The sequence below is a fragment of the Paroedura picta genome, chromosome 8 (genome assembly GCF_049243985.1).
Source record: "Paroedura picta isolate Pp20150507F chromosome 8, Ppicta_v3.0, whole genome shotgun sequence".
NCBI classification, from domain to species: domain Eukaryota; kingdom Metazoa; phylum Chordata; class Lepidosauria; order Squamata; family Gekkonidae; genus Paroedura; species Paroedura picta.
The window spans coordinates 23745751-23768428 of NC_135376.1; the positions used below are offsets into that span (position 1 = coordinate 23745751).

General features: G+C 46.4%; 1 long non-coding RNA gene across 5 annotated transcripts in view; it reads right to left on the minus strand.

Moving 5' to 3' along the window:
* Positions 1 to 12253: 12253 nt before the first annotated feature.
* The window catches only part of LOC143843103 (uncharacterized), an 89108-nt gene continuing 78683 nt past the window's right edge, over positions 12254 to 22678 (minus strand). For 4 of the 5 annotated variants that reach the window (XR_013233457.1, XR_013233455.1, XR_013233452.1 and 1 more), the window contains 2 exons: positions 15602 to 15810; positions 12254 to 13172 (listed from right to left, as the gene is read on the minus strand). This is a non-coding gene — a long non-coding RNA (uncharacterized LOC143843103). The other variant, XR_013233453.1, reaches the window with a different exon arrangement.

Consider the following 22678-nt stretch of genomic DNA (forward strand, 5'->3'; position numbering starts at 1 on the left):
ATGTTTTTAGAAAGTGGGTAGGGTTGCCAGGTTGCCTGTCAAACCAGTCATTGGGGGATGAGGTGAAGTTATAGAAAGTGGGGAGGGAAGAAGCTGGAAATAAACACAATGTGCCTATGTCATTCAGATGTAGGCACGTTGGGGAAGCCACTCTGGTTTCTGGGCAAAACCTCTATGGTAGAATTAACCTCTTACCATAGAGTTTTACCCAAAACCCAGTGTCCCCCCTCCACCCCCCACAACATTACAGATGTATCCACATGACTTCTGGGTAACATATGCATGACACATTTATTTCCAACTTTTTGCTTGTTTGGGGAAATAAAGGAACCCCCAATACCTGGGGACCCTGCCCACACGAGGTGTGTCTGGCATCCGTGGGCGGAGGGTTAGCCAAAAGTGTTTCGGATAGGCCACTGAAGGTATGTTCAACTAGGCAGATTAAAATAACACTGTTTCATTGGCAATTATCACCATAGTTTGTTCTAAGAAGACATCCTGTGAGGTAGGTGAGGCTGAGAGAATTCGGAGAGAATTCTGACTGGTCCAAGGTCACCCTGCTGGCTGCATATGGAGGAGCAGGGAATCAAACCCAGCTCTCCAGGTAAGAGTCCTCTGCTCTTAGCCACTGCACCCTGCTGACTTTATTTCCTGGTACATTTAAAAATTACACCTCCTTTCCCCTGCACTTGGGATTGCTCTTTGTATGTAGCCCCTCCTGCTACAGCCATTTTGTGGTTGTGCCTCCCATCCTATGGCAGAATTCCAAAGATGCCCATAGGATCAAAAGGACTGGAGATCCCTGAGCAAGATTAAGGCCACAGGAAGACCAGCAGAGTCTGAACATTGCGCAGACAAAGTCTCTGATCCCTGATCAGAATACATTTATGGCAATAGTATACAAATATATGAATTTTATGCCCATGGAGTTTAAGAGAAGGAAGCCCCCCCATATAGGCCACAGGACCAGAAAGGGCGACCAGGAATTGCAAGTTAGGATCCATCGCAGAGTTCACATTGTTCAATATAGTGATGCCTGGGTTAGAAGTAACTGCAGGTGTCTGGCAACAGTATACCTGGCAACAAGGTGAAAAGAAATAGGAACCTGTAGCTGACGAGGAAACAAGGAACTGCCTTGTTTCTTACCAAGGAAATGAAGGATTATAAACTGCACTTGTGATTTCTCCATTCCTAAAATGGCCACTGAGGAGGCCTGCCAGGATTTCTTTAAATTGATGGGCACGAAGTGTTATAAACTCAAGACGTGGGGAAAAATTAGACACAGAGTCTGCAAAGCTTATTTCCTGTCCTACTGATAATATTAGGACATCTTTTGCTCTTGTATTAGGGCAGGAGAAGCTTATGGTTCACTTTTCAATGTTAACCATTTTTAATGTTTTAATTTTGTTTATTGTAATTGTTGTAAGCTGCCCTGAGCCTTCAGGGAAGGCCGGTATATAAATTAGAACATACATTTAAATTTTTAAAAAGCACTTTTTTGACACATGCATCCCAGATACAGAGGAAGTCGGCCTCTAAAGACCCCTAAAATGCCAGAATATTTTAACCCTAGACAAAAAGTGCCTTTGAAACACAGTTATAGGCAAGCAATGCTGGAGACTGGAGACTTCTTCAGTTTTATTTTATTTATTTATTTATTCGTTTGATTTATATTTTGCCCCTCACTGTGATGTCTCAGGGCGGTTAAAGCAATTAACATTACATTTGGAAATATGGAAGATATACAACACAGGAGTGGTATTCCAGGCCATCTCTCAAAAGTCTACTTCACTTCTGAAAGGAAAAAGAAAAAGAAAGAACCAGATCAAAAGGGGAACAAATCTAAAGCAGAAGGGCCAGACTAAGGGCCATTTCGCACGGGGATCTTTGTTGCAAATTGGTCACTGAATGAAAAATCGCCATTTAAAATAGTGGAATTCGTCGTTTTGCACACCTGGCTTTGTAGTGGAATCAGTTGCGTTTTTTAGCGTTTCCCACAGGCTTCCGGTCTCGGCAGAAATCGCTAGAAAGGAAGCGCTATTGCCAAGCTCGTCCCGCCCCTGGCCGTCAAGCAGCCAATGGGCAGCCGTTAGCATGCTCCCAAACAGCCCCTCTCCCTTTAAGAAAGGTTTTTTAAAAAAAAAACAGACCCATAGCAACGAATCTAGGTAGATTCGTTGCAACGGAGAGACCCATCCAGCTGCCTAATGTGAGCTGTCGTTTGATTGTATGATCGTTGGCACGCTGCCTCGAGTGATAAAAAAAAAATCCCCCCCCCTCTCACGGCCCCGATTTTGGGCTGAATTAATGTGTAAAAAATAAAGGGACTTTATTTCAGCAAACGGGCTTTTATGTGGTTTGTGCTTAGTGACTAAAGGTGAAGGACTGAAGCCAGGGAAGCCTCTAAACAGAAAGAGGCTCGCCGGTGCGTTTATCCCCGCTCGCTCCGAGAAAAAAAAATGGCGATCGCTTCGCCGGAAGTTTGGAGGACAGGCTCAGGAGGAGGGACTTTGAAGAACCCGCAACAATGGTAACGCACAGGTCTTTAGCGCTAGTGTTGCAGATTGGTTGCAGGAGTGTATTGCTATCCGGAGGGTGAATCCACTTTTCTGGATTCCCCTGAAAGCGCTAAAACGAAGCGCTTTTTGCTGATCGGTTTCAGGAGTGTTGCAGATTGTCTACGACGTCATTGTTGTTGTTGTTGTTATGTGCGAAGTCGTGTCCGACCCATCGCGACCCCATGGACAATGATCCTCCAGGCCTTCCTGTCCTCTACCATTCCCCGGAGTCCATTTAAGTTTGCACCTACTGCTTCAGTGACTCCATCCATCCACCTCATTCTCTGTCGTCCCCTTCTTCTTTTGCCCTCGATCTCTCCCAGCATTAGGCTCTTCTCCAGGGAGTCCTTCCTTCTCATGAGGTGGCCAAAATATTTGAGTTTCATCTTCAGGATCTGGCCTTCTAAAGAGCAGTCAGGGCTGATCTCCTCTAGGACTGACCGGTTTGTTCGCCTTGCAGTCCAAGGGACTCGCAAGAGTCTTCTCCAGCACCAGAGTTCAAAAGCCTCAATTCTTTGACGCTCGGCCTTCCTTATGGTCCAACTTTCGCAGCCATACATTGCAACTGGGAAGACCATAGCCTTGACTAAACGCACTTTTGTTGGCAGGGTGATGTCTCTGCTTTTTAGGATGCTGTCTAGATTTGCCATAGCTTTCCTCCCCAGGAGCAAGCGTCTTTTAATTTCTTTGCTGCAGTCCCCATCTGCAGTGATCTTGGAGCCCAGGAAAATAAAATCTGTCACTATCTCCATTTCTTCCCCTTCTATTTGCCAGGAATTGAGAGGGCCGGATGCCATGGTCTTTGTTTTCTTGATGTTGAGTTTCAAGCCAACTTTGGCACTCTCCTCCTTCACCCGCATCAACAGGCTCTTTAGTTCCTCTTCACTTTCTGCCATTAGAGTGGTATCATCTGCATATCTGAGGTTGTTGATATTTCTCCCTGCAATCTTGATCCCAATTTGTGACTCCTCTAATCCCGCATTTCTCATGATGTGCTCTGCATACAAGTTAAATAGGCAAGGCGACAGTATACAGCCTTGCCGAACTCCTTTCTCAATTTTGAACCAGTCAGTGATTCCATGTTCAGTTCTCACTGTTGCTTCTTGACCTGCATATAAATTTCTCAAGAGACAAATAAGATGCTCTGGTATTCCCATCTCTTTAAGAACTTGCCACAATTTGTTGTGCTCCACACAATCAAAGGCTTTAGCATAGTCAATGAAGCAGAAGTAGACGTTCTTCTGGTACTCCCTAGCTTTCTCCATGATCCAGCGTATGTTGGCAATTTGATCTCTAGTTCCTCTGCCTCTTCGAAATCCTGCCTGTACTTCTGGAAGTTCTCGGTCCACATATTGCTGGAGCCTAGCTTGTAGGATTTTGAGCATAACTTTGCTAGCATGAGAAATTAGTGCGATGGTGCGGTAGTTTGAACATTCTTTGGCATTGCCCTTCTTTGGGATTGGAATGTAAACTGACCTTTTCCAATCCTGTGGCCATTGTTGAGTTTTCCAAATTTGCTGGCATATTGAGTGTAGCACTTTTACTGCATCGTCCTTTAAGATTTTGAATAGTTCAACTGGAATGCTGTCACTACCACTAGCTTTATTGTTGCTCAGACTTCCTAAGGCCCATTTGACTTCACATTCCAGGATGTCTGGCTCCAGGTCAGTAACTACCCCATTGTGGTCATCAGGGATGTTAAGCTCGCTCTTGTATAGTTCTTCTGTATAATTTTGCCACCTTTGTTTGATCTCTTCTGCTTCTGTGAGGTCCCTACCATTTTGGTCCCTTATCATACCCATCTTTGCATGAAACGTTCTCTTCATATCTCCAATTTTCTTGAAAAGATCTCTGGTCCTCCCCATTCTATTGTTTTCTTCTATTTGTTTGCACTGTTCATTTAAGAAGGCATTCTTATCTCTTCTAGCTTTTCTCTGGAATTCTGCATTCAATTGGGTGTATCTTTCTCTTTCTCCCTTGCCTTTCACTTCCCTTCTCTCCTTAGCTATTTGTAAAGCTTCCTCAGACAGCCATTTTGATTTCTTGCATTTCTTTTTCTTTGGGATGGTTTTAGTTGCTATCTCTTGTACAATGTTGCGAACCTCTGTCCATAGTTCTTCAGGCACTCTGTCTATCAGATCTAATTCCTTAAATCTATTTGTCACCTCCACTGTGTATTCGTCAGGGATATGATTTAGTTCATACCTGAGTGGCCTAGTGCTTTTCCCTACTTTCTTCAATTTAAGCCTAAATTTTGCAACAAGAAGCTCATGATCTGAACCACAATCAGCTCCTGGTCTTGTTTTTATTGACTGGATAGAACTTTTCCATCTTTGGCTGCAGAGCACATAGTCAATCTGATTTCTGTGTTGACCGTCTGGTGATGTCCATGTGTAGAGTCGTCTCTTGGGTTGCTGGAAAAGAGTGTTTGCTATGACCATTGTATTCTCTTGACAAAATTCTACCAGCCTGTGCCCTGCTTCATTTTGTACTCCAAGGCCAAACTTGCCTGTTATCCCGGTTATCTTTTGGCTTCCTACTTTAGCATTCCAATCCCCCAAGATGATAAGCACATCATTTTTGGGCGTTGCTTCTAGAAGGTGTTGTAGGGCTTCATAGAACTGATCAACTTCATCGTGGGTAATGCCAAATTAGTAGCGTTTTCAATTAGCAACCATTGTGCTATTTTTAAGCCGTGCGAAATGAGTATAAATCTGAACCAGTTTAGAGACAACCTACTTCTGCTGCAGTGGTAGCCCATCACCATAAAAATGCAGCAGGTCTTACCAAAGAAAACATCCGCTTTAAAAAAATAATAAAGCACACAGTCTTAAGCAAAAGCTATGAAAGCAGGCATACAGGCAAAAGTCCAGGAAATAGGCCAAGAGACCTGAGTGGTGAGGGATTATGTTTTTAGCATAAAGATGTGCATACTCAAAGAAGGGCTGTCACTTCTCTAACAGGGCAAAAAGAACTCTTTACAAGAGAGGCCTTGACTTAAAATTACGTGTAGAGAGAAGAAGAGTATGATCAGCAGTCTAGCATGCAATCTCCAACAAGGTGGCTGTGTGAGCCCACTGCTCCCAAGAACTTTTAGGAAGTGGGAGAGCTAGGTGGGTGTTTGCCAAGCAGGGTATGCGGTTGGTTGTGCAGATTAAGCGGCACCCTCTTAAACAAAGCTTCTGGCTGAAATGCTGAAGAGTTCCTATTGCAATTATATGTAATCTTGCCTCCTGATATTTTGATTGGTTCCACTTCCTGTGGCGGCCATTTTGTGCTTGCACTCACAGCCCTGAGTCAGAATTCCAAAAGCGACTACAGGATCAAAAAGGCTGGCGACCTCTATTGTAGTGGAAGTGAACGATATAAAGTTTTCAAAAGTAGTCTATATGTCTTCAGCATATGAACACAAAACCACTGCAGACTAGGTCCAAGGAAATTATGCACATTGCTTTTAATATAAAAATAGTGACAGTTTTGTAACCTGAGAACCAGCTTGGTGTAGTGGTTTAGAGGGACAGCCTCTAATCTGGAGAACTGAGTTTGATTCCGCCTTCTTCTACATGCAGCCAGCAGGCTTTGGGGCAGTCAAATTTCTCTCAGAGGTCTTTCAGCCTAGCGATCCCCAACCTGTGGGCCGCGGACCACATGTGGTCCTTCAACTAATTGGAGGTGGGCCCCGAAGGACGCCTTCTCCCCCCCCCCCCCGGCCCTTTACTTCATCCCCCCCAGCTCTTTACAACACACTTCATTGTTGTGGCGTGTCTGTATCTTATATTGAAGGGATGTTTAAACATTACCATAGCGATCAGAGAGTGTTAGGACAGTGGTTGAGAGTAGAGGAGTAAACTACCCCCCCCCCCACCGGGCCTCAGTAAAAGGCGTTGAGTGGTCCCCGGTGAGTGGTCTCCGGCGTTGAGTGGTCCCCGGTGATAAAAAGGTTGGGGACCACTGTTTCAGCCCCACCTACCTCAAAGGGTGTTTGTTGTGGGAAGAGGAAGGGAAAGCGATTGTAAGCCGCTTTGAGACACTTTGGGGTAGTAAAAAGCTGGATACAAAAAAATAGCTCTTCTAAGTAGTAGCTGCAGAGAATTCAGGATTACTGTTAAACTATTTAACAACTCTTGATCTGAACATCATGAAAGTAAACCACAGCACTGCAGCAAAAATAAGCAAAGACAGATACTGGGAAATCCAAGGATGAATTTTTTTAAAAAACATTGACGCAGATGGCAAACTGCATCCAGCCCTCAAACATATAGATGCCCAGTAATCTGTATTTTTGGGAAGTGAGGGAGTTAAAGTGGAGCTGCAGAAATGGAGAAGATGACATCATAGAGTAGATTGAAGAACCCATACAGCTACTCAAGCAATCTTCTGGGAGAGATGTAGCATAGCAACAATTGTTGATGCAAATAGGAAACCTGCAAGGAATCATGGGAAGGGGGGAAGGAACTGATTTGTTGAACATTGTCAAGAACCTCAGAAAAGAAAATTCTGTGGAATGGCATCATTCTTCATGACATATTTTAAGAAGAGTTTGGAAGATCTGACTTGCTGACATTGAGATTACACTCTAATAGAGCAGCCTCTTCTTAAGAGAAGTGTGGGATATTTTAGGATTGTCAGCTTTGGGCTGGAAAATTGCTCGGGAATTTCGAACACAGCCTCAGGGAGGTAGAAATTGGGAAGGGAGGACCTGAGTGTGGTTTAATGCCATAGATTTTACCCTCCAGTGCTGCCATTTTCTCCAAGGGAACTGATCTCTGTAGTCTGGAGATCAGAGTTAATGCCAATTCTGGCAGAGTTCCTTTTGTTAGAGAACCTACAAAGATATTTGACAGCATATACTGTGGAGGGAAAGGCAAGTATTTGAGATGCTGGTGGGAACAAGACATGGATCTGCCCTATTTCTTCATTCTCAGTACTGGTAACCATTGCAATAGCCTGTGAACATGGAGCAGGGGTAGTCAAACTGCGGCCCTCCAGATGTCCATGGACTACAATTCCCAGGAGCCCCTGCCAGCTTTTGCTGGCAGGGGCTCCTGGGAATTGTAGTCCATAGACATCTGGAGGGCCGCAGTTTGACTACCCCTGACATGGAGGCTCTCTTGCAAGTTCCCAGTGCTAGTTCCCTGTAGTCCAAAACTACTTAATCTGTCTCATCTGTTATATATTGCAATCTGGATGCAGTATGGTCGCTTTAGAGATATTGTGGGACTATCTCCAGGTCAAGGCCTGCTAAAGTATCTCTCAAAAGATGATGTGTTGCTAGGTCATGCTTTGTTTTATTGGGTGCACAAAAAAGTGTTCCGTTTCGCAGAAAGATCAGATCTGGAGACCCAGTGGATGGAGGAAGTACAAACTCAGCATACACCAGCAACCTATTAACCATGGGGAAACAGGCACAACAGCTGTGTGCTGAGAGCTCTCTTGTCCATTGTTGCTGACTCCACTGCTGGTGAGTCATTGCCCTCTTTGGCATTCTTTGCAAATTAGTTGTTTCCTGGTCATTACCTCTTCATGCCCCTCAGCTTAGGCGTTAGGATGAAAGTGAGCTGTCAAAGCTGCCTGTCTTTGTTTAATATTACAAATTCTGAGAGAGGAACAAACACCTTTTCCTTTTCAAGATTTACAGCTCTCTGCACTAGAGGGAGCTTAGAATAAGCAAACCAAGTGAGATTTTCTGTAGAGAGTTATACTAACGTAGTTAAGTGTGGTAGACTTTCACAGGATGACCGTGGGCTGTGTCTCTTCAAAGTGGACAAGAAGAGAACTGAATCTGATCAGCAGGGAAGGGAAGTGGTCAAGTCTCAAGCCAACAGTGAGGTTTCCTTCTCAACAAGGCAAAAAATAATAACCCGCCACTGGGATTGCATTTAAGATTGCCAGCTGCCTGGACTTGAAAAATGTCCTTCCCCTTTAATAGAATCTTTATGTGCGGAAATGGGCAATTGAAGTTTTTCATGGAGGTAAATCTCATTTGGTAAGTAAAATACATACTGAGCCTCCGTTAAATGGGTAGGATATTTTTTATCCAAGTGTTGGAAACCAAGCTGTACTGTTTCAGACTCCTGTGGCCAAAAATCTAGGTATCATGTTCTAGCCAAGAATTCTCCTTGATGTGGTCATTTTTTTAAAATGCACACATTTTTTTAATGGGGAACAATTCCATTGTAATTTAGGGCCTCTATTTTGCATGAAAGGAGAATACGGCAGAAAGATTAACCGAAGATGTTGCCTTGCAAAATTTACATTCCTGATCCTTGTAAAAACATTGGGGTCAGGGCTGATTTTAGCCAGAATCCTTTTGAAGTTGAATATGGAGAAGGATGAAAGGTGAGGAGGAGAAGCTAGATAGCAGGTAGGCTGGAAGGAGTGTATTAGTTCTCTTAAGAGTAAAATCCCCAGATACTTAAATGTTAAAATCTAGGCCTGCTCTCCTCAGCATGACTACTCTATTCTGATCCCTCCTCCATCTCACTGACATTACACTGTTCATTAGGTATGTTACTAGCCAAACCTCCTCAGTCAGAGGGGTAGTTTGTAAGTACCACAAACATAAATGCCATGCCTTTACATATTAATTTGCTGCATCTGGCAGAAATAGATGCTGGATTAGATGGCAAACAAAGGTCTACTCCCAGCAGAAAAGTAGACACCAACCAGATACCAGGACTTGCCCGGACTCTTTAGATTAAATTAGTGAGATGACAGGGGCTGTCTCACTAATAGACTCCTCTCCCCACCCAAAACACGCATGCATATCTTTGGAATAATAGAACTTTTCATAAGATGCTATTGTTCTCATCAACTTTTAATCACTCTTTCACCTTCACACTCATGGAACTCAACTAGTTACTACTAACAGTTTTCCCCACCTTAGCTATCTCATTTCCCGAAATACAGGGGTTGTCAAGACACATGAACATCTATGACTGTACCCAGGTACAGCAATCCCAGTTATTGTTTAGCTCCTTGGAAACTTTCGATATTCTGCCCCGGGTATTGTCTTTACTCCTGACAGACCTATCACATACATCCTAGTTTCTTTATCATACTCAAAAATCACATCAAGCACATTATTTTAGGGGCTATCATGTCAGCCTTAGCCTGAGGGTACAATTTTTCTATACATTAGAACACCCAGAAATATATTGTGTGTATATTCTCTGAGATTTTCTGCACACCCACTACATGTGGGCCTGACTTCATATTCCGTGTGGGCTCTTTGGGTATCCTGCATACACCACCTGCTTGTGTGTTGCCTGCTTCATCTCCTTCTCCAAGATGTAGTCAATTGCATTGGATCCTGGACTTCTTCATGTTGTGACAGTATCTGTAGTTTCCCCCACTTCTGCGTATCTATTCCTGTACAACTCTGCTTTCCATAGCATAACTTCTTGTGTGTGTGTGTGTGTAAGTTGCCTTTAAAATTCTTCTTAATAAAACAACATTTCAGTTACTCTGAATAGGTTTATTTAAGTTTCTTAGGAGGACAACCTGGTATACATAGATGGAGATTCTGTTGTTACCCGCCTCTTGCTAATTCTCCAATTATGTTCACTAATTTCCCTTACTAAATTCAAATAACACCAATCTGGGTAATAGGTATACCATTTGCTAGATTTCATGTGTCCACTAATTTAATTACAGTACCATAATAATTCTGGTGTCAGGATCAGAATGCATTTCAAAGCTGTTAATTGGGGAAATGCCTCTGCATTTGAGTGAAGACTGCAGAGAAGTTTCATATAGATAAATTGAGGAAATTGTCTCCCAAGAAACATGCCGGACAGCACTGTGAACCTGGTAAAGATGAGCTCAGCCATCTTCTGCGTACCAAATCATTAACTTTATCTGGTTTTAAGAGCCATTCCTCAAAATAGTTTATGAGCAAGAGTCTTGAAAAGGTTGTGGCATCTCAAATCCATACATTTCTGAATCAGATGGATTATCTAGATTCCTTTCAGTCTTGTCTCCATCCTAGTCACAACTCCGAAGCTGTCTTTGGGTTCAGCCACAACTCAGAACATCTGTTTTGCATGCAGAAGTTCCCAGATTCAATTTCTGGTACACAAACAGACCTCATGGACAGTCAGAATAGACAGACAACACTGAACAATGATCTGGCTCAGCACAAGGCAGCTTCGTGTGTTCTGTATGCTCAACTGTGTGGCCCTGATTGACAACGTATGCCAGTCTTCCAATGGGGAGGTGCATACAAGTCCATTGATCATATTCTTCTGGGCTATCTGGAAATTCAATCTGGAGAGTAGGGTCCAGAATATACTGCTATACTAGACACAGCTGTTCCTGGACAAAGTTTACCTGATTACTGGACTGCAACATTCTCTGTGTGGTGCTGCCTTTGAAGATGATTTGCAAATGGCAGCTGGTTCTGAATATAGCAGCAGGAATGTAAACCGGGGCCTGCCAAAATGAATGTGTTGAGCTAGGATTGTACCAGCATCATTGCTTTCAGTACCTTTCTTGGCTCAATTCAAAGAGCTGCTGTGTCCTTTAAAGCAGTGGTCCCCAACCTTTTTATCACCGGGAACCGGTTAACGTTTGACAATTTTACTGAGGCCCAGGGAGGTAGTCTTTTGCTGAGGGACATCTCCACTGCCGCCTGAGCCCCTGCTCCACTTGCTTTCCCGCCAGAGCCCCTGTATTCCTGCTGCCCGCTGGGGGGCACTGCCAGCAGCAGCTACGCAGTGCCATGCCAAAGGAGAGCCCCAGCCATGGCGGCCGCTGGAGAGCACCAAAGGTGAGCCGGCGGCAGAGTGGCAGGGCAGCCCCTGAGGCACCAGCTGGGGAGGAGAACAAGGAGGAGCCGCGGCCCGGTACCGACTGATCTACGGACCAGTACCGGTCCCCAGACTGGGGGTTGGGGACCACTGCTTTAAAGCCCTTAAAGAGAGATAGAGGACCATCTTTATTTGTATGTTTTTGCTGTGCTCTGAGATAAGTTGAAGGAAGCCACAGTAGAAACCAGTGTAGTGAAGAGCTTAGAGTACCGTCTGGGATCCTGGGCTCATATATGCACCTTATCATGGAAGCTCATGGCCAGTGGCATGCTCTCAATGCAGCCTTCTCCATAGGAGTGTTGTGGTGAGGGTATAATGGAAGGGAATGATGTTGTGAGCCTCTTTGTGATGTTGTGAACTGGGCTGAGCAGCTGGGGGGAGGAGGAAGATGGGCTGCCATGCTGTAGAGCAGGGGTAGTCAAACTACGGCCCTCCCAATGTCCATGGACTACAATTCCCATGAGCCCTGCCAGCATTTACTGGCAGGGGCTCATGGGAATTGTAGTCCATGGATATCTGGAGGGTTGCAGTTTGACTACCCCTGCTGTAGAGGGATTGGCACTGCTCCTACCTGGGTGTAAACTGCACAGAGCTTTTATTCCAGCCCCAGATCGATTCAGTCCCTGCCCTCTACACAGAATGCGATTTCCGTTTGGATTTTGGGTGATTTTAATTTTCCTTCTGCAGCAATAAGGATTGATCCGGAGTTACCCTACCTTTATTGTGCAATATCTCAGACTGCTTTTAAGCCTGAATATCCATTTGGGAAAGAAAGCTCCCCCCAACCTTCAAGAAAAGAAAGAAAGAGGCTTGGCTCCCCCCCCCCCTTCTGAGCCTCCCTAACCACGTGCAGAAGACTTTCCTGTTTCAATGGGGGGGGGAGGAAGAATCGAGTTCAAAGCTATCTGAATTCAACAGGATTGACAATGGAATAAAGAAAGTAAGTGCAGACTCTGCCCTGGTTCTCATCAGGTCAGCATTTGTGCACTGACAGGAGGAGCAGGAAGGTGTAGGGCAGAGCAGCACCCGGGGGCCTGGGTAAATGAATGCCCTCTGCAGGCTTCAGTCATGCTTCTTTCCAAGCAGGACTTAGGGAGAGTGTGGAGAGGAAGGTGTGGGTTTCCACAGCCCTACATCCTGCAGCATTTCCAACCTTTTTCCCTATGTGTTCACCATTAGCTCTCCACCAGCAGGCTTCTGCCATGTTTTATTGGGGGCATGGATTGGTAATAGATGTAGCTACTACCAATCACACCCGCTCCTCCCAGCAACCTGGCGGAAAGCATACGAGGTTGTGGGGGTGGAGAGAAGAAAGCGTGGAGCGTATTTAACGTGGCCATGACAGGATGACGTCCCTCTGCTGAAGCCACTTTTGTGCTCACGTTTTAATAGAAATACATGAAGTCAATGATGCTTAACACAGAAAAGGAAATCACTTGTTTTTATGTCATCGGGAAATGTGTTATTCTTACCAATGCTTTCGTAAGATGTACCAAGATGTAGGAGGAAAGGTTGTGGGAGCTTGGTCTGTTTAGCCTGGAGAAGAGACGACTGAGAGGGGATCTGATAACCATCTTCAAGTATTTAAAGGGTGACATATGGAGGATGGAGCAGAGTCGTTCTCTCTTGCCCCAGAGGGATGGACCAATGGGATGGAATTAATTCAAAAGAAATTCCGTCTCAACATCCTGAAGAAGTTCCTGACAAAGTGGTTTCTCAGTGGAACAGGCTTCCTCGGGAGGTGGTGGGTTCTTTGGAAATTTTTAAACAGAGGCTAGATAGCCATCTGATGGAGAGGCTGATTCTGTGAAGGCAAAGGGGTAGCAGGTTACAGTAGATGAGTGATAGGGCTGTGAGTGTCCTGCATAGTGCAGGGGGTTGGACTAGATGACCCAGGAGGTCCCAACTCTATTATTCTATGCTTCTATGAACTATTTTTCTGCACTCTACAAGATGTCTTCCCAGTTTGGGGGGGGGGACCTGTCACATGTTGGGAGGGGGAGAATAAATCTGTTTTCTTAAACACAGAGAGTCACAGGAGCAGCATTACAATGACCTCTGACTGGAACAAAAGGAGAATGTCCATCAAAGTGTCTGATGAGCCATCAGCTGTTTTTCTCCGGCTTCTGCCCTTGGGAGTGAAACTGACACCAGAAGCTAAAATTACACCCCATCCCTCTGGGAAAGGGCTCTGAGCATCTAACATGGCCATCTTCTTCTAAACGGTTTTATCTGTTTGCAGCCCGGAAAGCCGTTGGGTACGAAGCGATTCGGCTGCCCGCTCTCAGACTGATTCCTGAACTAGACAATCCAGCTAAATATAGACTGGCCCCAACCCCATTGTCAAGTTTATTTCCTTCCTGCAAAGCAGGTGCTGCCCGCAAGAGGCAAGTTTCCTCTTTCTCTTTGTCGCCACTTTCTCGTGCGGTGCTTGCAGCTGCTGCAGATTAAAGTGACGTGCAGCACAGATGGGCTGATGTGGCACAATCGAGCCGCCCCGGCATAGGTATCGGGCGGCGTTTCTTAAGCTCGCCAACTAGAGCGGAGGAGAGAGACTGTTCAGGGAGCTGAAGCATCCCCTGTTCATAACACCACAGCCCAAACAACAACAGTAAAAACCTCCCTCAAGATCAGCGTTTTGATCAAGGCCCACTGAGTTCATTGGAGAGTGAAGCCCACACTTGCATCGCACCTAAAGCTGGGACTGGTGGACTTTGGCAAAACATTGGGCCTTGTTCACAGGGACACACAGAGCTGCCTTATACTGCATCAGACCCTCGGTCCATCCAGGTTGGTATTATCTTCTCAGTCTGGTAGCAGCTCTCCAGGGTCTTGGGCCGACGTCTTTCACATCACCTACTGCTTGGTCCTTTTAACTGGAGATGCCGGGGGCTGGATTTGGGACTTTCTGCAGGCAGATAAGAAGTTCCACCACTGAGCAAGCCCCCTTCCTCATTATATTCATTATATTTGCTGCTGAAATGCCCTCATGATGTAAGCAGGAAGGTGGAGAGTTTATATATATAATAAATAAATATATTGTAGGGATGTAATGCCTCCTGCTCTGGCAGGGAGGGTGTCTCTGTTAGTGGGGACCAGGCAGGGTTTCCTATCATGGCTGCCTCTTGAACACCAAAGACCGCAATGGAGACAGAATAGGGCCCTGCCCCTGATGATCCCAGAAGCATCATGTGTGGTCTTTGTGGTCTCCCCCACCCCCACCCCTTCTTGTGAAATGGCCTACCTGAGAAGGTCAGAAAGGCTCCCGCACTTCTGTCTTTCCACAAGCGACGCAAAACAAAACTGTTTGGGGGGGCATTTGGGTAAAAGTCATAGGAAACGGTTCCAGAAAGTGCTTTTGTAAAGGGAGCAAGTAGGACTGCAGTCTATGCCTCTCCAGTGCATCCCTTGAAACTGGTGGGCAGTAGATCCAGGACAGACAAAAGGAAATATCCCTTTACACCGAGAGTGATTAAAATGTGCTCCGCTCGGCATAACATATCTGATATTTTTGCATGGCTTCTGACTTTGGGATCTTTCTTCAGATACCTGAAGCAGTAAGCAGTGACCCATGAAAGCTCATGCCCTGCCACAAATGCTGGCAGATGCCCCTGGACTCTTGCTCTTTCCAAGGTCCCTGAACATACCCGAACACATGAAGCTGCCTGACAAGTCGGACCATCGGTCTCCTGTCAACCCTGATTAGCGGCAGCTCTCCAGAGACCAAGGCAGAGAGGCCTTTCCCAGGAATGACAACTGGGAGCAGCTGGGGATTGAATCTGGGCCTTGTGAGTACAAAGGAGATGCTCTGCTACTGAGACATGGCAAAACTATCCAAGTGTTCAGGGACACAGAAGAATCAGAAACAAAAAAGGGCCATCCAGCTCATCCCTCCCACCTTCTCAGAGACTGGGAGGGGTGAATCCTGCTTCTGCAGCCTCTGACCTGGCTGACAAAATGTGATGCTCCTGGAAACACAACTCTGACATTTTTATATGTCTAGTTCCTGCATATGTCTATTTCCTGCACTCTCCTTTTTATTTCATAATACCCTGCTCTTCTATATTTCTTCTGTAACGACACATAATTTTCTGCTGCTGGCAATGGCGGTGTGTGTATGTGTGTGAGATAGAAAGAGAGCTGTGGGGCCTTATAGATATGATACTCGGCAAGTTGTACCAGAAGTTATGGAGGAAGAATTAGGAAAGTGGCTGTTTTCAGCAGCATACTTACTGAAATGTCTACTTTGGTCCACCATGCATTGATGCCAGCCTCCAGGTGGGACTTGGGCATCCCTGGAATTACACCTCTTCTCCAGACTATAGATATCAGACCCCCTGGACAAAAATGGAAGATTTGGAGAGTGGATTCTGTGATGTTTGTTCCTCTGACTCAGAAGCCATGATGCTGGATCTACTGTGGGTCAGCCCCTCAAGGAAAGTCTGTCAAAACAGAGCAGAACAGCAGAATCTCCAGATATCCTCACAAAAAACCAGCACATCTGTTAAACAGATTACAACCTAGTACCTCCTCTAGTGTAAGAGAGAAAACAGGACCCAATTGGAATCCTGCTATGGATCGACAGGAAAGCTTGGACCACGATGCATTTTCAAGGCCATTAAAATTAAAGAAGAATCAAACTAATGCTGAACGCAGGCATCATTCACTATTCGCCAATTAAATGAGAAACACAAGATGTCCTTATAATGTGAAGCGTGAATGAAAGTACAGGATGTTCACCTGTGGCTCCACGGTTCTGAATTATGGATCACCTGGTGGCTGTCATCTCTGTGCATACTGCACATTCTTGACTACGACTGGACAGATGCTCCTGATTTAGAGGCATCATTAAACTTATTTGTTTAACATACTTATACCTTTTCCTTTAAAGTAAAGTCAGATAGCAAAAATACCTTTAAAAATTAAATATTACCCATTCAGGTTTGTTCTTTGCATGGTAAAGAGACTTGTGCTCAGCAGCCTAACACAGATCCCTTGAAGAACAATCTCTTGGAAGGGGGAAAAAAAAGTGTCTTGCTTTCTTTCCCCCCCCAGCATGACCAGCAATCTGATCTCCTTCCTCCTGTCTGGGCCTCATGCTGCTGCTGCTGCCTCAGCCGTGGTTTCCCGGGGCTTGGAATCCGTGTGGCTGGCTACATGGCTATGACTCATTTGGAAGGAATGAGACTAATCTGTGCCCTGTTCATCTTCTCCGTGTCACAGATGAGCCTCGGTGCTTGACAGATCTGCAGTTTTATAAGGGATTGAGGCTGAGCCCAATTCTTATTTCCACTGGAATGGCTGGACATTTGAGATCAACAGAAGGTCACAATCAGGGCCAGCCTGTCAGCTCTAAAGAGTGGGATCCCCGCCCCCGGCAGCCTCTCACCTCTTCTGCAAAAGCCTCTGATATTCTCCTTCTTCCAGAGGGGTGGCCTGGAGCCAGGTTCAGTGAAATCATTTCTGCTGAATGAAGTATTTAGTAGCACTAATGCTGAGCCAAGGCTCGGAGATCAGAGACGGAGGAAGGATATTTATTTATCTGATTTTTAATGTTTCTTTGTTTATTTGGATATTTATACCTTGTTTTTCTCCTGGAACAACTTGCCCACATCTGAATAGCCCAGAGAATTGTCGGTTCTTAGAAGCTAAGCAGAGTCAATGCTGGTTAGTATTCATCTGGGAGACCAAAAAGGCCCCAAAAGAGATCTGACTGCCCTTGACTAGATCTAGGACCTTTTTGACCATGGTTCTTGCCTGGTAGAATGAGTGGCCAGGCCCTGATGGAACTGTCAACGTTCAACAGAGGCTGTAAAACAGCACCCTTCCACTGGCCTATGGCTGAGGCCAGGTAGACCCAGAAGTAGTTTGGGTCTCCCTCCTCTCCTCTCCGTGTTCCTCCCCTCCATGTAGCGCCCCCTATAGGGGATAGCTTCATTGCCGTCAGAACAACAGAACTTGCCAGCTATACTATGGTGGCTACAGAATAAATTATATTTTATCACGTATTTCCAGTTTTATATTTTAAAATGTACACCAGTGTTGGAAACTGCCCCAAGCCCGTCATCGGGGAGAGGTGGTCAATAAATCAAATTATTCTTTGCCTGGCCTATGGCTGAGGCCGGAAGCAACATGTAATTCTACTAGCCTCTCGACCTGACTGCCATCATGCTGAGACGCTACCCTTCAGTTTTTGAATGATGACCCCATCCCCTCTAGAAGAAATGTTACAGCCAATCTTAGTACTATTTTAACTTCTGAAATTGTATGTTGTTTATTATTTACTGTAGTTGTTTATTATTTACTGTAAACATCCTTTTATTGCATAAAATTGTCGTATATAGGTTTTGTTATTATGTAGTAAAAACAAGTAGTAATTTAAAAATTTTATAGGGATTGTATGTTGCCAGCTCTGGGTTGAGAAGTCCCTGGAGATTGGGGAGTGAGGCCGGGGAAGACTCGGCTAGGTAGGGATTTCAGTCGGGTAGTCGGATCCCATTCAGGCCATTCTCCAAGGCAGCCATTTTGCTCCGAAAGAACTAATCTCTGCAGTCTGGCTATCAGTTGTCCTTCCAGGAGACCCCCAGGTCCCCCCTGAAGGCTGGCAACCTCACAGCCATGTCTGAGCTTCTTGAATCCCTCCTGCAAGCCTCTCATGGCGGCTGGACCAGCGTAAATCAAGCATCTGCTCTTTGTTGATCTGAGCGCAGGCGACATTTGGATGCCCCGACTTCCTGACAGGACAGCTTCAGACTGTCTCCTTCTTGCTGCTCTCTGCCTTCCCCTTCCCATGTCGTCTGGAATCGGATAATCCCAGCAATGATTTGCGATGTCTCTCCTGGGAGACATCCAGCCCTTGCAGTTAGATTTAAGTCCAGAAGCACTTCAGAGACCAACAAGAACTTGGGGGAGGGGGAGATAAGCTTGTGAGAGTCATCCCTTTCTCTGGACAGCTTATAACTCCCCACCCCCATTGTGTTGGCCTCTGGATTCCCATCTCACTGTTCCATTGCAGACCAGCACAGCTGCCCTCTAAAAGGATCAACCCCAGCAGGGAGTGGCAAATGCAGGACATTGTCCCTGTATATGTGCCTTGAACAGAAAGAATTTTTCCTTGTCTGAATTGACATAGCAGCTAGTCCTGAATTAATCTCTATGCCCCATCACTCACATACGTTTTACTGCCGCTGCAGGGGTAGTCAAACTGCGGCCTTCCAGATGTCCATGGACTACAATTCCCATGAGCCCCTGCCAGCAAATGCTTCGGATTCTGTGCCTGCCTTATGCACCATTTTTTCATCCGATCCATTTATTCTGCAGCTATTATTTTAAAAGCCCACACTTTTCTAAATCAGGGTGGAATGTTGTGTTTGTTTGTGAGAGTGTGTGTGGCATCCAACTTTTTTCAAAAAATCACGCAATTGCCCTCTTGCATCTGTGCAGTAGTGTCCAGCAAGCACCTTCCATTTAAATCCTCACGGTTCAGGTTTTGCACTGGCATTTTAGCATTTGTGAAAGAGAACAGAAAGAATGCAGGCAAAGGGGCAGGGGGGGGCCCTCAACGTTGAAACTGACCACCCTTTTTTGAAACTGACCAGCAGCGGCCGAGCACTAAGGGAGTCTCTGCTGTGTTACTGGGGACTATGAAAGATGGGAAATAGTCACACAATCTCATAATATGGGGGAACATGTTGCATGTACAGAATTCATGGTAAAACCCAATGGCACTAGCATTGCAAGCTGTGATCGCTGGTGTTGTGAGTCAGCCAGCTGCCTTGTCTGAGGAGGAGGAAGAGATGGAGGATTCAGGAGCTGCACCAGTGGGATGCCCATCTGGATTTAGAGTCAGAACCCGCAAAAGAAACATCAGGGGATGAGTGCTGTTTGTTCTTGCAGGGGACAAAGGGATTGAAATTAGTCTCTTACCTCCAGGGTCCTCTGAGCCAACAGAGCAGTGGAGATAAAAGATAAGATTATCAACTCAGGAAAGACCCAGAAATGCAAGGCCATTGCTCAGCCTTGGCTTTTGACACAGAGTTGGCACAGGACCAAGGACTTGGTGAGTGACAACACCTAATTAGGATGATAAAAGTAAGATGCCAAGAAAAAGCCAATCTGTGGAAGCAACTTTCATAATCACTGCTCTGTCCTTGAAGTCAATTGGTAAAACTGCCGTTACGAATATTGTGTTTATTTCCAAAGAGAGATCTTTCCTGAGACCTGCTTTGTCTGTGCACCTTGAACCCTAGTCCTCCCTGCTTCCTTGGACAGAACACCTAGTTCCCAGACCTGCTGTGGACTGGTTAGTTGATTTTGCTTTGTTTGCTGCCTTAATATCTTGGAGTTGCCTCTTGCCCTCTTGGAAACTCTCAGGCAGAGTAAAAGCATCAGGCATTGGCCTGAATGCAACAGCTGGTTTATTATCATTGCCCGTGTGCATTTCGAAGACTGTGTCAGCAAACACTAGGCATAGCCTTGAACATGACAATTGGCAATAGGCGTGTGTCCACATCTGCACAAAGTTGCCTACAACTCCACCACACCTTTCACAAAGCTGTGATTTGTACGGGGGAGGAATCCTCTGGCAGAAGCAGTGGAGAGCTTTTTTAGTTTTGTGATACTTACAAAAATGGGGGGATATTTTTGCCAATGCCGAAGTACAGCTGCACCACAAGGGAAGGAAATACAGAGCCCAGCTCCAATATTTTAAAGTCAATGCTCAGCTCCACCCCTCCCCCTTATTTACCACCTTCTGAAGTTCCTCCCTTGAGTCAGATCCAAAAAGGCATTGCGTTTGATCTAGCTCAGAGGGAAAAGCCACAGGAGCCCCATAAGTTGTACTTGGAATGAGCTATGCATCATGTTGTGTGGACACGCCTGAAAATGGCAGGGGCATCCCAACCTCTAAAGCAGGGGTAGTCAAACTGCGGCCTTCCAGATGTCCATGGACTACAATTCCCATGAGCCCCTGCCAGCAAATGCTGGCAGGGGCTCATGGGAATTGTAGTCCATGGACATCTGGAGGGCCGCAGTTTGACTACCCCTGCTCTAAAGTACTGTTAGATTGGAGTTTTTCTGCATAGGATTGCCCTGCCAGGAGGTTTGGTAATGCAGGCTCCTGCTGAAACAAACCACCATTTACCAATGCAGCCTGCACATTTAAGGAGCGGCAGGAGGGGGGTTGTCCATAATCTCCCTCTATGAGCACTGCTGCAACCTCTCAATCAGAGCAGCTTGTTTCCAGACAAGTGTTTCCACGTCAAATGGGAAAAAAGCTTTTTTTGGGGGGGGGGGAGGAGGGGAACCTTCCAATCAGTTTCCTAAACTGTGTCTCTCAACAATCCAACAACTGTCTGGCCCATTTGTTTTCTGTTTACTGAACTTTTTCTTTGAAAACTCCACCCCACCCCCCAAAAAAAAGAGAGACTTGTACAGCTTGTCTTGAAACACGATAGTAACACATCTGGGGCTGCTTTAAAAACATTAAAAGAATAATTAGCAGTCTGGAAAGCCAGAGTTTGCACCCAGAATTAATCCTGGGCTAGAAATATCTTTTTTGTTGCGTTGCCACCAATTCGCAGACGTAAACATCTTGCTTATTAGAACAGCTTTGATGTAAATTGCGATGCCAGGCGAGGGTGCCAGCCGCCCACGTCTTATCAGAGTCACGTGAATCTCTGCTGTCTTCGTGTCTCTTCCTAAACAAATATTCCCAGCCCTAATCTCTCCCAATTAGATACAGTTCATGTATCGTGAACTTCCTCCCCCGGGATGAGTGACTCTTCTTTGGCACAGCAGCTAAGAAATTCTAACTTATTGCTGCTCTCTTGTCTTTGCACAAGCATTTTCTACTATGAGAAATCTTCAAAGATGTGACTCTTAGGTGTCACTGAAGGCACATTCCTGCTTTTGAAAACATCTCCCGGCTTCTGTCATTGTTCCTTTGAAGAAGCAAGAGGAGCCTTTGACCTAGCATTTGCCAGCTTCTGCAGACGGCAGTGAGAACTGACCAGATGACCCTCCGTGACGAAGATCTGAGAGCTCTTGATGTGATGCGCAGGTGAGACACACGCAGCATGCTGACATTCTGGTTACCAGGACACCGCTCTGGGAGGGAAATAGTACCTATGGTCGAAATCTGTTGTTATTCTGCATAAATCAGAAAGTTCCTAGCAATATTCTGCTTTTGGTCTCCAGTGCAGTCGTTAAAAACAATGCAAGCACAAAACAGATTACGTGTTCCAACCTCGATGGCACAGGCTAGCCGTGTCTCGGAAGCTAAGCCGTGTCAGCCCTGGTTAGTATTTGGACAGAAGGCCACCCCGGAGTCAGAGGAAGGCAATGGAAAACAACCTCTGTTGCTCTCTTGCCCTGAAAGTAGGGATGCCAATCCCCAGGTGGAGCCTCGGGATCCTCTGGAATGACAGCTCATCCCAGAACAAAATGGCCGCTTTGGAGGATGGACTCCATAGCACTCTAGTCCACAGAAGTCCCTTCCCGCCCACCCCCAGGGCCTCCCGCTCCTTCCCAACCCAGAGCTGGCAACCCAGTTGAAAGGGCCAGGGCTTTCCATACAGCCGCAGTGACTGGATGGCCATTTACGCACGCCTCCTCCGCCGGCGTGTGGCCGCTTCGGCTGCAAGATACCCCCCTTCGCCACAGACCACAGACGCCAGAAGGGCAAGAACCTCCCCGCTGCCAAGCGGGCCACGCAGCTGAAGGGCTGCGGCGGTTTCGACGGGGGCGGTGCGGCTCTTTCTCCTCAGCCCTTCTGACGAGGAGCGACTCGGCGCCCGGGCATGCCTTGCTTTGCCACCAGGTGGCCACTAGGTGGCGCTGTGCTGTCATCTTTCCCAGCCTCCTTCGGACCCGCCAGGTCTAATTGCGGCGCCGGCTCCTGTCGCCGCTCCGCAGCGAGGCTCCCGTCCCCGGGGCTGCCCGCCTGACAGAGGCGGTGTCGCCACGTCCGCGGCCCATTGCAAAGGAAATCTGCGGATCCGGAGCCTCTTCCACCGGTCTGCGCGACGGGATGTCTTCCGGAAGGTTCCCTGGCATGACGTCATGCGGCGGGCATCTCTTTAAATGGCTCGCCCGGGGAGCCACAGCGCCTGAGAAGCGGCGGAGCCACCGCCGAAAGGCAACCCGGCGGCTTCTGCCAGTCCTCGCGAGGAGCAGTCGCTGGCCTCGTCCCGTCCTGCCTCCCGCAGCAACTCTAGGCCCGTTGATTCGCAACTGCAGCGGGAATCCTGCATTCTAAGCAGCCATTGCTGCAGGTCCGGAGCTCATCCCACTCGGCAGGATCCGATGCCC